The following is a 16,229-nucleotide window of genomic DNA, read 5'->3' as shown; positions in this document are numbered from 1 at the left end:
AGGTGCTAACAGATAGTTTTTTTAATTAATCACTGCACTTCACATCCTAGCATGTCATCTTGACAGTAAATTAAAGTGATTCAAGAGAAGCTTACAGCATCTCGTAGTCCAAGGTGCTAACAGATAGTTTTTGATGAATCACTGCACTTCACATTCAGGCATGTGAGTTGGAGAGTAAATGAAAGTGATGCAAAAAAAACTTACAACATCGGCTATTCCCAGGTGCTAACAGAAAGTTTTTTTTATTAATCACTGCACTTCACATTTGAGCATGTCAGCTTGAAAGTAAATTAAAGTGATGCAAGAAAATCTTACAGCACCTGGTATTCCTAGGTAGGGTCCCACCTCAGTACTATCCAGGCCCAAACTTGCTTAGCTTCCAAGGTCAGATGAGATTGGACGTTCTCAAGCTGGTGTGGCCGTAAGCCTTAAACACTTACTCAAATTTCCTAATCATAGCAAATATGATCAAAGACCAATCTGACAATTTTTTTTATTAATCCCTGCACTTGACATTCTAGAATGTTATCTTGAATGTAAATTAAATGATGCAATAAAAGCTTACAACATCTGGTATACGGAGGCACTAACAGACAGTTTTTTGATGAATCACTGCACTTCACATTCAGGCATGTGAGTTGGAGAGTAAATGAAAGTGATGCAAAAAAAAGTACAGCATCTGCTATTCCCAGGTGCTAACAGATAGTTTGAGTTAATTATTCACTGCACTTCAAATTTGAACATGATAGCTTGAACATAAATTAAAGGGATGCAATACAATCATACAGCACCTGCTATTCCCTGGTACTAAAATATTTCTATTTAATCTGTACACTTCACATACAAGCTTGTCAGTTGCAGATTAAAGTAAAGTGATGCAACAAAAACTTACAGCATCTGCTATTCCCAGGTGCTAACAGATAGTTTTTTTAATTAATCACTGCATTTCACATCCTAGCATGTCATCTTGACAGTAAATTAAAGTGATTCAAGAGAAGCTTACAGCATCTCGTAGTCCAAGGTGCTAACAGATAGTTTTTGATGAATCACTGCACTTCACATTCAGGCATGTGAGTTGGAGAGTAAATGAAAGTGATGCAAAAAAAACTTACAGCATCGGCTATTCCCAGGTGCTAACAGATAGATTTTTTTATTAATCACTGCACTTCACATTTGAGCATGTCAGCTTGAAAGTAAATTAAAGTGATGCAAGAAAAGCTTACAGCACCTGGTATTCCTAGGTAGGGTCCCACCTCAATACTATCCAGGCCCAAACTTGCTTAGCTTCCAAGGTCAGATGAGATTGGGCGTTCTCAAGCTGGTGTGGCCGTAAGCCTTAAACACTTACTCAAATTTCCTAATCATAGCAAATATGATCAAAGACCAATCTGACAATTTTTTTTATTAATCCCTGCACTTGACATTCTAGAATGTTATCTTGAATGTAAATTAAATGATGCAATAAAAGCTTACAACATCTGGTATACGGAGGCACTAACAGACAGTTTTTTGATGAATCACTGCACTTCACATTCAGGCATGTGAGTTGGAGAGTAAATGAAAGTGATGCAAAAAAAACGTACAGCATCTGCTATTCCCAGGTGCTAACAGATAGTTTGAGTTAATTATTCACTGCACTTCAAATTTGAACATGATAGCTTGAACATAAATTAAAGGGATGCAATACAATCTTACAGCACCTGCTATTCCCTGGTACTAAAATATTTCTATTTAATCTGTACACTTCACATACAAGCTTGTCAGTTGCAGATTAAAGTAAAGTGATGCAACAAAAACTTACAGCATCTGCTATTCCCAGGTGCTAACAGATAGTTTTTTTAATTAATCACTGCATTTCACATCCTAGCATGTCATCTTAACAGTAAATTAAAGTGATTCAAGAGAAGCTTACAGCATCTCGTAGTCCAAGGTGCTAACAGATAGTTTTTGATGAATCACTGCACTTCACATTCAGGCATGTGAGTTGGAGAGTAAATGAAAGTGATGCAAAAAAAACTTACAGCATCTGCTATTCCCAGGTGCTAACAGATAGTTTGAGTTAATTATTCACTGCACTTCAAATTTGAACATGATAGCTTGAACATAAATTAAAGGGATGCAATATAATCTTACAGCACCTGCTATTCCCTGGTACTAAAATATTTCTATTTAATCTGTACACTTCACATACAAGCTTGTCAGTTGCAGATTAAAGTAAAGTGATGCAACAAAAACTTACAGCATCTGCTATTCCCAGGTGCTAACAGATAGTTTTTTTTATTAATCACTGCACTTCACATTTGAGCATGTCAGCTTGAAAGTAAATTAAAGTGATGCAAGAAAAGCTTACAGCACCTGGTATTCCTAGGTAGGGTCCCACCTCAGTACTATCCAGGCCCAAACTTGCTCAGCTTCCAAGATCAGATGAGATTGGGCATTCTCAAGCTGGTGTGGCCGTAAGCCTTAAACGCTTACTCAATTTGCCTAATCATAGCAAATATGATCAAAGACCAATCTGACAATTTTTTTTATTAATCCCTGCAATTGACATTCTAGAATGTTATCTTGAATGTAAATTAAATGATGCAATAAAAGCTTACAACATCTGGTATACGGAGGCACTAACAGACAGTTTTTTGATGAATCACTGCACTTCACATTCAGGCATGTGAGTTGGAGAGTAAATGAAAGTGATGCAAAAAAAAACGTACAGCATCTGCTATTCCCAGGTGCTAACAGATAGTTTGAGTTAATTATTCACTGCACTTCAAATTTGAACATGATAGCTTGAACATAAATTAAAGGGATGCAATACAATCTTACAGCACCTGCTATTCCCTGGTACTAAAATATTTCTATTTAATCTGTACACTTCACATACAAGCTTGTCAGTTGCAGATTAAAGTAAAGTGATGCAACAAAAACTTACAGCATCTGCTATTCCCAGGTGCTAACAGATAGTTTTTTTAATTAATCACTGCATTTCACATCCTAGCATGTCATCTTGACAGTAAATTAAAGTGATTCAAGAGAAGCTTACAGCATCTCGTAGTCCAAGGTGCTAACAGATAGTTTTTGATGAATCACTGCACTTCACATTCAGGCATGTGAGTTGGAGAGTAAATGAAAGTGATGCAAAAAAAACTTACAGCATCGGCTATTCCCAGGTGCTAACAGATAGTTTGAGTTAATTATTCACTGCACTTCAAATTTGAACATGATAGCTTGAACATAAATTAAAGGGATGCAATACAATCTTACAGCACCTGCTATTCCCTGGTACTAAAATATTTCTATTTAATCTGTACACTTCACATACAATCTTGTCAGTTGCAGATTAAAGTAAAGTGATGCAACAAAAACTTACAGCATCTGCTATTCCCAGGTGCTAACAGATAGTTTTTTTAATTAATCACTGCATTTCACATCCTAGCATGTCATCTTGACAGTAAATTAAAGTGATTCAAGAGAAGCTTACAGCATCTCGTAGTCCAAGGTGCTAACAGATAGTTTTTGATGAATCACTGCACTTCACATTCAGGCATGTGAGTTGGAGAGTAAATGAAAGTGATGCAAAAAAAACTTACAACATCGGCTATTCCCAGGTGCTAACAGATAGTTTTTTTTATTAATCACTGCACTTCACATTTGAGCATGTCAGCTTGAAAGTAAATTAAAGTGATGCAAGAAAATCTTACAGCACCTGGTATTCCTAGGTAGGGTCCCAACTCAGTACTATCCAGGCCCAAACTTGCTTAGCTTCCAAGGTCAGATGAGATTGGACGTTCTCAAGCTGGTGTGGCCGTAAGCCTTAATCACTTACTCAAATTTCCTAATCATAACAAATATGATCAAAGACCAATCTGACAATTTTTTTTATTAATCCCTGCACTTGACATTCTAGAATGTTATCTTGAATGTAAATTAAATGATGCAATAAAAGCTTACAACATCTGGTATACGGAGGCACTAACAGACAGTTTTTTGATGAATCACTGCACTTCACATTCAGGCATGTGAGTTGGAGAGTAAATGAAAGTGATGCAAAAAAAAACGTACAGCATCTGCTATTCCCAGGTGCTAACAGATAGTTTGAGTTAATTATTCACTGCACTTCAAATTTGAACATGATAGCTTGAACATAAATTAAAGGGATGCAATACAATCTTACAGCACCTGCTATTCCCTGGTACTAAAATATTTCTATTTAATCTGTACACTTCACATACAAGCTTGTCAGTTGCAGATTAAAGTAAAGTGATGCAACAAAAACTTACAGCATCTGCTATTCCCAGGTGCTAACAGATAGTTTTTTTAATTAATCACTGCATTTCACATCCTAGCATGTCATCTTGACAGTAAATTAAAGTGATTCAAGAGAAGCTTACAGCATCTCGTAGTCCAAGGTGCTAACAGATAGTTTTTGATGAATCACTGCACTTCACATTCAGGCATGTGAGTTGGAGAGTAAATGAAAGTGATGCAAAAAAAACTTACAGCATCGGCTATTCCCAGGTGCTAACAGATAGTTTGAGTTAATTATTCACTGCACTTCAAATTTGAACATGATAGCTTGAACATAAATTAAAGGGATGCAATACAATCTTACAGCACCTGCTATTCCCTGGTACTAAAATATTTCTATTTAATCTGTACACTTCACATACAATCTTGTCAGTTGCAGATTAAAGTAAAGTGATGCAACAAAAACTTACAGCATCTGCTATTCCCAGGTGCTAACAGATAGTTTTTTTAATTAATCACTGCATTTCACATCCTAGCATGTCATCTTGACAGTAAATTAAAGTGATTCAAGAGAAGCTTACAGCATCTCGTAGTCCAAGGTGCTAACAGATAGTTTTTGATGAATCACTGCACTTCACATTCAGGCATGTGAGTTGGAGAGTAAATGAAAGTGATGCAAAAAAAACTTACAACATCGGCTATTCCCAGGTGCTAACAGATAGTTTTTTTTATTAATCACTGCACTTCACATTTGAGCATGTCAGCTTGAAAGTAAATTAAAGTGATGCAAGAAAATCTTACAGCACCTGGTATTCCTAGGTAGGGTCCCAACTCAGTACTATCCAGGCCCAAACTTGCTTAGCTTCCAAGGTCAGATGAGATTGGACGTTCTCAAGCTGGTGTGGCCGTAAGCCTTAATCACTTACTCAAATTTCCTAATCATAACAAATATGATCAAAGACCAATCTGACAATTTTTTTTATTAATCCCTGCACTTGACATTCTAGAATGTTATCTTGAATGTAAATTAAATGATGCAATAAAAGCTTACAACATCTGGTATACGGAGGCACTAACAGACAGTTTTTTGATGAATCACTGCACTTCACATTCAGGCATGTGAGTTGGAGAGTAAATGAAAGTGATGCAAAAAAAACGTACAGCATCTGCTATTCCCAGGTGCTAACAGATAGTTTGAGTTAATTATTCACTGCACTTCAAATTTGAACATGATAGCTTGAACATAAATTAAAGGGATGCAATACAATCTTACAGCACCTGCTATTCCCTGGTACTAAAATATTTCTATTTAATCTGTACACTTCACATACAAGCTTGTCAGTTGCAGATTAAAGTAAAGTGATGCAACAAAAACTTACAGCATCTGCTATTCCCAGGTGCTAACAGATAGTTTTTTTAATTAATCACTGCATTTCACATCCTAGCATGTCATCTTAACAGTAAATTAAAGTGATTCAAGAGAAGCTTACAGCATCTCGTAGTCCAAGGTGCTAACAGATAGTTTTTGATGAATCACTGCACTTCACATTCAGGCATGTGAGTTGGAGAGTAAATGAAAGTGATGCAAAAAAAACTTACAGCATCTGCTATTCCCAGGTGCTAACAGATAGTTTGAGTTAATTATTCACTGCACTTCAAATTTGAACATGATAGCTTGAACATAAATTAAAGGGATGCAATATAATCTTACAGCACCTGCTATTCCCTGGTACTAAAATATTTCTATTTAATCTGTACACTTCACATACAAGCTTGTCAGTTGCAGATTAAAGTAAAGTGATGCAACAAAAACTTACAGCATCTGCTATTCCCAGGTGCTAACAGATAGTTTTTTAAATTAATCACTGCATTTCACATCCTAGCATGTCATCTTGACAGTAAATTAAAGTGATGCAAGAGAAGCTTACAGCATCTCGTAGTCCAAGGTGCTAACATATAGTTTTTTGATGAATCACTGCACTTCACATTCAGGCATGTGAGTTGGAGAGTAAATGAAAGTGATGCAAAAAAAACTTACAGCATCTGCTATTCCCAGGTGCTAACAGATAGTTTTTTTTATTAATCACTGCACTTCACATTTGAGCATGTCAGCTTGAAAGTAAATTAAAGTGATGCAAGAAAAGCTTACAGCACCTGGTATTCCTAGGTAGGGTCCCACCTCAGTACTATCCAGGCCCAAACTTGTTTAGCTTCCAAGGTCAGATGAGATTGGGCGTTCTCAAGCTGGTGTGGCCGTAAGCCTTAAACACTTACTCAAATTGCCTAATCATAGCAAATATGATCAAAGACCAATCTGACAATTTTTTTTATTAATCCCTGCACTTGACATTCTAGAATGTTATCTTGAATGTAAATTAAATGATGCAATAAAAGCTTACAACATCTGGTATACGGAGGCACTAACAGACAGTTTTTTGATGAATCACTGCACTTCACATTCAGGCATGTGAGTTGGAGAGCAAATGAAAGTGATGCAAAAAAAACTTACAGCATCTGCTATTCCCAGGTGCTAACAGATAGTTTGAGTTAATTATTCACTGCACTTCAAATTTGAACATGATAGCTTGAACATAAATTAAAGGGATGCAATACAATCTTACAGCACCTGCTATTCCCTGGTACTAAAAGATTTCTATTTAATCTGTACACTTCACATACAAGCTTGTCAGTTGCAGATTAAAGTAAAGTGATGCAACAAAAACTTACAGCATCTGCTATTCCCAGGTGCTAACAGATATTTTTTTTAATTAATCACTGCACTTCAAATCCTAGCATGTCATCTTGACAGTAAATTAAAGTGATGCAAGAGAAGATTACAGCATCTCGTAGTCCATGGTGCTAACAGATATTTTTTTGATGAATAACTGCACTTCACATTCAGGCATGTGAGTTGGAGAGTAAATGAAAGTGATGCAAAAAAAACTTACAGCATCTGCTATTCCCAGGTGCTAACAGATAGTTTTTTTTATTAATCATTGCACTTCACATTTGAGCATGTCAGCTTGAAAGTAAATTAAAGTGATGCAAGAAAAGCTTACAGCACCTGGTATTCCTAGGTAGGGTCCCACCTCAGTACTATTCAGGCCCAAACTTGCTTAGCTTCCAAGGTCAGATGAGATTGGACGTTCTCAAGCTGGTGTGGCCGTAAGCCTTAAACACTTACTCAAATTGCCTAATCATAGCAAATATGATCAAAGACCAATCTGACAATTTTTTTTATTAATCCCTGCACTTGACATTCTAGAATGTTATCTTGAATGTAAATTAAATGATGCAATAAAAGCTTACAACATCTGGTATACGGAGGCACTAACAGACAGTTTTTTGATGAATCACTGCACTTCACATTCAGGCATGTGAGTTGGAGAGCAAATGAAAGTGATGCAAAAAAAACTTACAGCATCTGCTATTCCCAGGTGCTAACAGATAGTTTGAGTTAATTATTCACTGCACTTCAAATTTGAACATGATAGCTTGAACATAAATTAAAGGGATGCAATACAATCTTACAGCACCTGCTATTCCCTGGTACTAAAAGATTTCTATTTAATCTGTACACTTCACATACAAGCTTGTCAGTTGCAGATTAAAGTAAAGTGATGCAACAAAAACTTACAGCATCTGCTATTCCCAGGTGCTAACAGATATTTTTTTTAATTAATCACTGCACTTCAAATCCTAGCATGTCATCTTGACAGTAAATTAAAGTGATGCAAGAGAAGATTACAGCATCTCGTAGTCCATGGTGCTAACAGATATTTTTTTGATGAATAACTGCACTTCACATTCAGGCATGTGAGTTGGAGAGTAAATGAAAGTGATGCAAAAAAAACTTACAGCATCTGCTATTCCCAGGTGCTAACAGATAGTTTTTTTTATTAATCATTGCACTTCACATTTGAGCATGTCAGCTTGAAAGTAAATTAAAGTGATGCAAGAAAAGCTTACAGCACCTGGTATTCCTAGGTAGGGTCCCACCTCAGTACTATTCAGGCCCAAACTTGCTTAGCTTCCAAGGTCAGATGAGATTGGACGTTCTCAAGCTGGTGTGGCCGTAAGCCTTAAACACTTACTCAAATTGCCTAATCATAGCAAATATGATCAAAGACCAATCTGACAATTTTTTTTATTAATCCCTGCACTTGACATTCTAGAATGTTATCTTGAATGTAATTAAATGATGCAATAAAAGCTTACAATACGGAGCTGGTAAACGGAGGCACTAATTATTCACTGCACTTCAAATTTGAACATGATAGCTTGAACATAAATTAAAGGGATGCAATACAATCTTACAGCACCTGCTATTCCCTGGTACTAAAATATTTCTATTTAATCTGTACACTTCACATACAAGCTTGTCAGTTGCAGATTAAAGTAAAGTGATTCAACAAAAACTTACAGCATCTGCTATTCCCAGGTGCTAACAGATAGTTTTTTTAATTAATCACTGCATTTCACATCCTAGCATGTCATCTTGACAGTAAATTAAAGTGATGCAAGAGAAGCTTACAGCATCTCGTAGTCCAAGGTGCTAACATATAGTTTTTTGATGAATCACTGCACTTCACATTCAGGCATGTGAGTTGGAGAGTAAATGAAAGTGATGCAAAAAAAACTTACAGCATCGGCTATTCCCAGGTGCTAACAGATAGTTTTTTTTATTAATCACTGCACTTCACATTTGAGCATGTCAGCTTGAAAGTAAATTAAAGTGATGCAAGAAGAGCTTACAGCACCTGGTATTCCTAGGTAGAGTCCCACCTCAGTACTATCCAGGCCCAACCTTGCTTAGCTTCCAAGGTCAGATGAGATTGGGCGTTCTCAAGCTGGTGTGGCCGTAAGCCTTAAACACTTACTCAAATTGCCTAATCATAGCAAATATGATCAAAGACCAATCTGACAATTTTTTTTATTAATCCCTGCACTTGACATTCTAGAATGTTATCTTGAATGTAATTAAATGATGCAATAAAAGCTTACAATACGGAGCTGGTATACGGAGGCACTAATTATTCACTGCACTTCAAATTTGAACATGATAGCTTGAACATAAATTAAAGGGATGCAATACAATCTTACAGCACCTGCTATTCCCTGGTACTAAAATATTTCTATTTAATCTGTACACTTCACATACAAGCTTGTCAGTTGCAGATTAAAGTAAAGTGATTCAACAAAAACTTACAGCATCTGCTATTCCCAGGTGCTAACAGATAGTTTTTTTAATTAATCACTGCATTTCACATCCTAGCATGTCATCTTGACAGTAAATTAAAGTGATGCAAGAGAAGCTTACAGCATCTCGTAGTCCAAGGTGCTAACATATAGTTTTTTGATGAATCACTGCACTTCACATTCAGGCATGTGAGTTGGAGAGTAAATGAAAGTGATGCAAAAAAAACTTACAGCATCGGCTATTCCCAGGTGCTAACAGATAGTTTTTTTTATTAATCACTGCACTTCACATTTGAGCATGTCAGCTTGAAAGTAAATTAAAGTGATGCAAGAAGAGCTTACAGCACCTGGTATTCCTAGGTAGAGTCCCACCTCAGTACTATCCAGGCCCAACCTTGCTTAGCTTCCAAGGTCAGATGAGATTGGGCGTTCTCAAGCTGGTGTGGCCGTAAGCCTTAAACGCTTACTCAAATTGCCTAATCATAGCAAATATGATCAAAGACCAATCTGACAATTTTTTTTATTAATCCCTGCACTTGACATTCTAGAATGTTATCTTGAATGTAAATTAAATGATGCAATAAAAGCTTACAACATCTGGTATACGGAGGCACTAACAGACAGTTTTTTGATGAATCACTGCACTTCACATTCAGGCATGTGAGTTGGAGAGTAAATGAAAGTGATGCAAAAAAAACTTACAGCATCTGCTATTCCCAGGTGCTAACAGATAGTTTTTTTTATTAATCACTGCACTTCACATTTGAGCATGTCAGCTTGAAAGTAAATTAAAGTGATGCAAGAAAAGCTTACAGCACCTGGTATTCCTAGGTAGGGTCCCACCTCAGTACTATCCAGGCCCAAACTTGCTTAGTTTCCAAGGTCAGATGAGATTGGGCGTTCTCAAGATGGTGTGGCCGTAAGCCTTAAACACTTACTCAAATTGCCTAATCATAGCAAATATGATCAAAGACCAATCTGACATTTTTTTTATTAATCCCTGCACTTGACATTCTAGAATGTTATCTTGAATGTAAATTAAATGATGCAATAAAAGCTTACAACATCAGGTATACGGAGGCACTAACAGACAGTTTTTTGATGAATCACTGCACTTCACATTCAGGCATGTGAGTTGGAGAGTAAATGAAAGTGATGCAAAAAAAACGTACAGCATCTGCTATTCCCAGGTGCTAACAGATAGTTTGAGTTAATTATTCACTGCACTTCAAATTTGAACATGATAGCTTGAACATAAATTAAAGGGATGCAATACAATCTTACAGCACCTGCTATTCCCTGGTACTAAAATATTTCTATTTAATCTGTACACTTCACATTCAGGCATGTGAGTTGGAGAGTAAATGAAAGTGATGCAAAAAAAACTTACAGCATCGGCTATTCCCAGGTGCTAACAGATAGTTTTTTTTATTAATCACTGCACTTCACATTTGAGCATGTCAGCTTGAAAGTAAATTAAAGTGATGCATGAAAATCTTACAGCACCTGGTATTCCTAGGTAGGGTCCCACCTCAGTACTATCCAGGCCCAAACTTGCTTAGCTTCCAAGGTCAGATGAGATTGGGCGTTCTCAAGCTGGTGTGGCCGTAAGCCTTATACGCTTACTCAAATTGCCTAATCATAGCAAATATGATCAAAGACCAATCTGACAATTTTTTTTATTAATCCCTGCACTTGACATTCTAGAATGTTATCTTGAATGTAATTAAATGATGCAATAAAAGCTTACAATACGGAGCTGGTATACGGAGGCACTAATTATTCACTGCACTTCAAATTTGAACATGATAGCTTGAACATAAATTAAAGGGATGCAATACAATCTTACAGCACCTGCTATTCCCTGGTACTAAAATATTTCTATTTAATCTGTACACTTCACATACAAGCTTGTCAGTTGCAGATTAAAGTAAAGTGATGCAACAAAAACTTACAGCATCTGCTATTCCCAGGTGCTAACAGATAGTTTTTTTAATTAATCACTGCATTTCACATCTTAGCATGTCATCTTGACAGTAAATTAAAGTGATGCAAGAGAAGCTTACCGCATCTCGTAGTCCAAGGTGCTAACAGACAGTTTTTTGATGATTTACTGCACTTCACATTCAGGCATGTGAGTTGGAGAGTAAATGAAAGTGATGCAAAAAAAACTTACAGCATCTGCTATTCCCAGGTGCTAACAGATAGTTTTTTTTATTAATCATTGCACTTCACATTTCAGCATGTCAGCGTGAAAGTAAATTAAAGTGATGCAAGAAAAGCTTACAGCACCTGGTATACATAGGTAGGGTCCCACCTCAGTACTATCCAGGCCCAAACTTGCTTAGCTTCCAAGGTCAGATGAGATTGGGCATTCTCAAGCTGGTGTGGCCGTAAGCCTTAAACACTTACTCAAATTGCCTAATCATAGCAAATATGATCAAAGACCAATCTGACAATTTTTTTTATTAATCCCTGCAATTGACATTCTAGCATGTTATCTTGAATGTAAATTAAATGATGCAATAAAAGCTTACAACATCTGGTATACGGAGGCACTAACAGACAGTTTTTTGATGAATCACTGCACTTCACATTCAGGCATGTGAGTTGGAGAGTAAATGAAAGTGATGCAAAAAAAACTTACAGCATCTGCTATTCCCAGGTGCTAACAGATAGTTTGAGTTAATTATTCACTGCACTTCAAATTTGAACATGATAGCTTGAACATAAATTAAAGGGATGCAATACAATCTTACAGCACCTGCTATTCCCTGGTACTAAAATATTTCTATTTAATCTGTACACTTCACATACAAGCTTGTCAGTTGCAGATTAAAGTAAAGTGATGCAACAAAAACTTACAGCATCTGCTATTCCCAGGTGCTAACAGATAGTTTTTTTAATTAATCACTGCATTTCACATCCTAGCATGTCATCTTGACAGTAAATTAAAGTGATGCAAGAGAAGCTTACAGCATCTCGTAGTCCAAGGTGCTAACATATAGTTTTTTGATGAATCACTGCACTTCACATTCAGGCATGTGAGTTGGAGAGTAAATGAAAGTGATGCAAAAAAAACTTACAGCATCTGCTATTCCCAGGTGCTAACAGATAGTTTGAGTTAATTATTCACTGCACTTCAAATTTGAACATGATAGCTTGAACATAAATTAAAGGGATGCAATACAATCTTACAGCACCTGGTATTCCTAGGTAGGGTCCCACCTCAGTACTATTCAGGCCCAAACTTGCTTAGCTTCCAAGGTCAGATGAGATTGGGCGTTCTCAAGCTGGTGTGGCCGTAAACCTTAAACACTTACTCAAATTGCCTAATCATAGCAAATATGATCAAAGACCAATCTGACAATTTTTTTTATTAATCCCTGCACTTGACATTCTAGAATGTTATCTTGAATGTAATTAAATAATGCAATAAAAGCTTACAATACGGAGCTGGTATACGGAGGCACTAATTATTCACTGCACTTCAAATTTGAACATGATAGCTTGAACATAAATTAAAGGGATGCAAACAATCTTACAGCACCTGCTATTCCCTGGTACTAAAATATTTCTATTTAATCTGTACACTTCACATACAAGCTTGTCAGTTGCAGATTAAAGTAAAGTGATGCAACAAAAACTTACAGCATCTGCTATTCCCAGGTGCTAACAGATAGTTTTTTTAATTAATCACTGCATTTCACATCCTAGCATGTCATCTTGACAGTAAATTAAAGTGATGCAAGAGAAGCTTACAGCATCTCGTAGTCCAAGGTGCTAACATATAGTTTTTTGATGAATCACTGCACTTCACATTCAGGCATGTGAGTTGGAGAGTAAATGAAAGTGATGCAAAAAAAACTTACAGCATCTGCTATTCCCAGGTGCTAACAGATAGTTTGAGTTAATTATTCACTGCACTTCAAATTTGAACATGATAGCTTGAACATAAATTAAAGGGATGCAATACAATCTTACAGCACCTGCTATTCCCTGGTACTAAAATATTTCTTTTTAATCTGTCCACTTCACATACAAGCTTGTCAGTTGCAGATTAAAGTAAAGTGATGCAACAAAAACTTACAGCATCTGCTATTCCCAGGTGCTAACAGATAGATTTTTTAATTAATCACTGCATTTCACATCTTAGCATGTCATCTTGACAGTAAATTAAAGTGATGCAAGAGAAGCTTACAGCATCTCATAGTCCAAGGTGCTAACAGATAGTTTTTTGATGAATCACTGCACTTCACATTCAGGCATGTGAGTTGGAGGGTAAATGAAAGTGATGCAAAAAAAACTTACAGCATCTGCTATTGCCAGGTGCTAACAGATAGTTTTTTTTATTAATCACTGCACTTCACATTTGAGCATGTCAGCTTGAAAGTAAATTAAAGTGATGCAAGAAAGGCTTACAGCACCCGGTATTCCTAGGTAGGGTCCCACCTCAGTACTATCCAGGCCCAAACTTGCTTAGCTTCCAAGGTCAAATGAGATTGGGCATTCTCAAGCTGGTGTGGCCGTAAGCCTTAAACACTTACTCAAATTGCCTAATCATAGCAAATATGATCAAAGACCAATCTGACAATTTTTTTTATTAATCCCTGCAATTGACATTCTAGAATGTTATCTTGAATGTAAATTAAATGATGCAATAAAAGCTTACAACATCTGGTATACGGAGGCACTAACAGACAGTTTTTTGATGAATCACTGCACTTCACATTCAGGCATGTGAGTTGGAGAGTAAATGAAAATGATGCAAAAAAAACTTACAGCATCTGCTATTCCCAGGTGCTAACAGATAGTTTGAGTTAATTATTCACTGCACTTCAAATTTGAACATGATAGCTTGAACATAAATTAAAGGGATGCAATACAATCTTACAGCACCTGCTATTCCCTGGTACTAAAATATTTCTATTTAATCTGTACACTTCACATACAAGCTTGTCAGTTGCAGATTAAAGTAAAGCGATGCAACAAAAACTTACAGCATTTGCTATTCCCAGGTGCTAACAGATAGTTTTTTTAATTAATCACTGCACTTCACATCCTAGCATGTCATCTTGAAAGTAAATTAAAGTGATGCAAGAGAAGCTTACAGCATCTCGTAGTCCAAGGTGCTAACAGATAGATTTTTGAGGAATCACTGCACTTCACATTCAGGCATGTGAGTTGGAGAGTAAATGAAAGTGATGCAAAAAAAACTTACAGCATCTGCTATTCCCAGGTGCTAACAGATAGTTTTTTTTATTAATCATTGCACTTCACATTTGAGCATGTCAGCTTGAAAGTAAATTAAAGTGATGCAAGAAAAGCTTACAGCACCTGGTATACATAGGTAGGGTCCCACCTCAGTACTATCCAGGCCCAAAGTTGCTTAGCTTCCAAGGTCAGATGAGATTGGGCGTTCTCAAGCTGGTATGGCCGTAAGCCTTAAACACTTACTCAAATTGCCTAATCATAGCAAATATGATCAAAGACCAATCTGACAATTTTTTTTATTAATCCCTGCACTTGACATTCTAGAATGTTATCTTGAATGTAATTAAATGATGCAATAAAAGCTTACAATACGGAGCTGGTATACGGAGGCACTAATTATTCACTGCACTTCAAATTTGAACATGATAGCTTGAACATAAATTAAAGGGATGCAATACAATCTTACAGCACCTGCTATTCCCTGGTACTAAAATATTTCTATTTAATCTGTACACTTCACATACAAGCTTGTCAGTTGCAGATTAAAGTAAAGCGATGCAACAAAAACTTACAGCATTTGCTATTCCCAGGTGCTAACAGATAGTTTTTTTAATTAATCACTGCACTTCACATCCTAGCATGTCATCTTGAAAGTAAATTAAAGTGATGCAAGAGAAGCTTACAGCATCTCGTAGTCCAAGGTGCTAACAGATAGATTTTTGAGGAATCACTGCACTTCACATTCAGGCATGTGAGTTGGAGAGTAAATGAAAGTGATGCAAAAAAAACTTACAGCATCTGCTATTCCCAGGTGCTAACAGATAGTTTTTTTTATTAATCATTGCACTTCACATTTGAGCATGTCAGCTTGAAAGTAAATTAAAGTGATGCAAGAAAAGCTTACAGCACCTGGTATACATAGGTAGGGTCCCACCTCAGTACTATCCAGGCCCAAAGTTGCTTAGCTTCCAAGGTCAGATGAGATTGGGCGTTCTCAAGCTGGTGTGGCCGTAAACCTTAAACACTTACTCAAATTGCCTAATCATAGCAAATATGATCAAAGACCAATCTGACAATTTTTTTTATTAATCCCTGCACTTGACATTCTAGAATGTTATCTTGAATGTAATTAAATAATGCAATAAAAGCTTACAATACGGAGCTGGTATACGGAGGCACTAATTATTCACTGCACTTCAAATTTGAACATGATAGCTTGAACATAAATTAAAGGGATGCAAACAATCTTACAGCACCTGCTATTCCCTGGTACTAAAATATTTCTATTTAATCTGTACACTTCACATACAAGCTTGTCAGTTGCAGATTAAAGTAAAGTGATGCAACAAAAACTTACAGCATCTGCTATTCCCAGGTGCTAACAGATAGTTTTTTTAATTAATCACTGCATTTCACATCCTAGCATGTCATCTTGACAGTAAATTAAAGTGATGCAAGAGAAGCTTACAGCATCTCGTAGTCCAAGGTGCTAACATATAGTTTTTTGATGAATCACTGCACTTCACATTCAGGCATGTGAGTTGGAGAGTAAATGAAAGTGATGCAAAAAA

At 36.5% G+C, this 16,229-nt stretch overlaps 17 pseudogenes; all 17 read right to left on the bottom strand.

Annotated features, from left to right (window-relative positions):
• Positions 1–308: 308 nt before the first annotated feature.
• On the bottom strand, positions 309–427 carry LOC145649714 (5S ribosomal RNA; annotated as a pseudogene).
• Positions 428–1,216: 789 nt separating this feature from the next.
• On the bottom strand, positions 1,217–1,335 carry LOC145648020 (5S ribosomal RNA; annotated as a pseudogene).
• Positions 1,336–2,343: 1,008 nt separating this feature from the next.
• On the bottom strand, positions 2,344–2,462 carry LOC145649244 (5S ribosomal RNA; annotated as a pseudogene).
• A 1,229-nt stretch (positions 2,463–3,691) lies between these two features.
• LOC145650014 (5S ribosomal RNA) lies at positions 3,692–3,810 on the bottom strand (annotated as a pseudogene).
• A 1,229-nt stretch (positions 3,811–5,039) lies between these two features.
• Positions 5,040–5,158, bottom strand: LOC145650013 (5S ribosomal RNA; annotated as a pseudogene).
• Positions 5,159–6,387: 1,229 nt separating this feature from the next.
• LOC145647179 (5S ribosomal RNA) lies at positions 6,388–6,506 on the bottom strand (annotated as a pseudogene).
• A 791-nt stretch (positions 6,507–7,297) lies between these two features.
• Positions 7,298–7,416, bottom strand: LOC145648479 (5S ribosomal RNA; annotated as a pseudogene).
• Positions 7,417–8,207: 791 nt separating this feature from the next.
• Positions 8,208–8,326, bottom strand: LOC145648478 (5S ribosomal RNA; annotated as a pseudogene).
• A 667-nt stretch (positions 8,327–8,993) lies between these two features.
• LOC145647773 (5S ribosomal RNA) lies at positions 8,994–9,112 on the bottom strand (annotated as a pseudogene).
• Positions 9,113–9,779: 667 nt separating this feature from the next.
• Positions 9,780–9,898, bottom strand: LOC145647772 (5S ribosomal RNA; annotated as a pseudogene).
• Positions 9,899–10,250: 352 nt separating this feature from the next.
• Positions 10,251–10,369, bottom strand: LOC145649407 (5S ribosomal RNA; annotated as a pseudogene).
• Positions 10,370–10,938: 569 nt separating this feature from the next.
• LOC145648253 (5S ribosomal RNA) lies at positions 10,939–11,057 on the bottom strand (annotated as a pseudogene).
• A 667-nt stretch (positions 11,058–11,724) lies between these two features.
• Positions 11,725–11,843, bottom strand: LOC145650192 (5S ribosomal RNA; annotated as a pseudogene).
• Positions 11,844–12,635: 792 nt separating this feature from the next.
• On the bottom strand, positions 12,636–12,754 carry LOC145649388 (5S ribosomal RNA; annotated as a pseudogene).
• A 1,105-nt stretch (positions 12,755–13,859) lies between these two features.
• LOC145648299 (5S ribosomal RNA) lies at positions 13,860–13,978 on the bottom strand (annotated as a pseudogene).
• Positions 13,979–14,769: 791 nt separating this feature from the next.
• Positions 14,770–14,888, bottom strand: LOC145650185 (5S ribosomal RNA; annotated as a pseudogene).
• Positions 14,889–15,555: 667 nt separating this feature from the next.
• Positions 15,556–15,674, bottom strand: LOC145643970 (5S ribosomal RNA; annotated as a pseudogene).
• Between the last annotated feature and the right edge of the window lie 555 nt (positions 15,675–16,229).

This window comes from Electrophorus electricus, chromosome 13 (genome assembly GCF_041902795.1).
Source record: "Electrophorus electricus isolate QZ-2024a chromosome 13, ASM4190279v1, whole genome shotgun sequence".
Classification (NCBI taxonomy): Eukaryota; Metazoa; Chordata; class Actinopteri; order Gymnotiformes; family Gymnotidae; genus Electrophorus; species Electrophorus electricus.
Note: the sequence above shows the minus strand (reverse complement) of the source record. Positions and strands in the feature narration are given on the sequence as shown.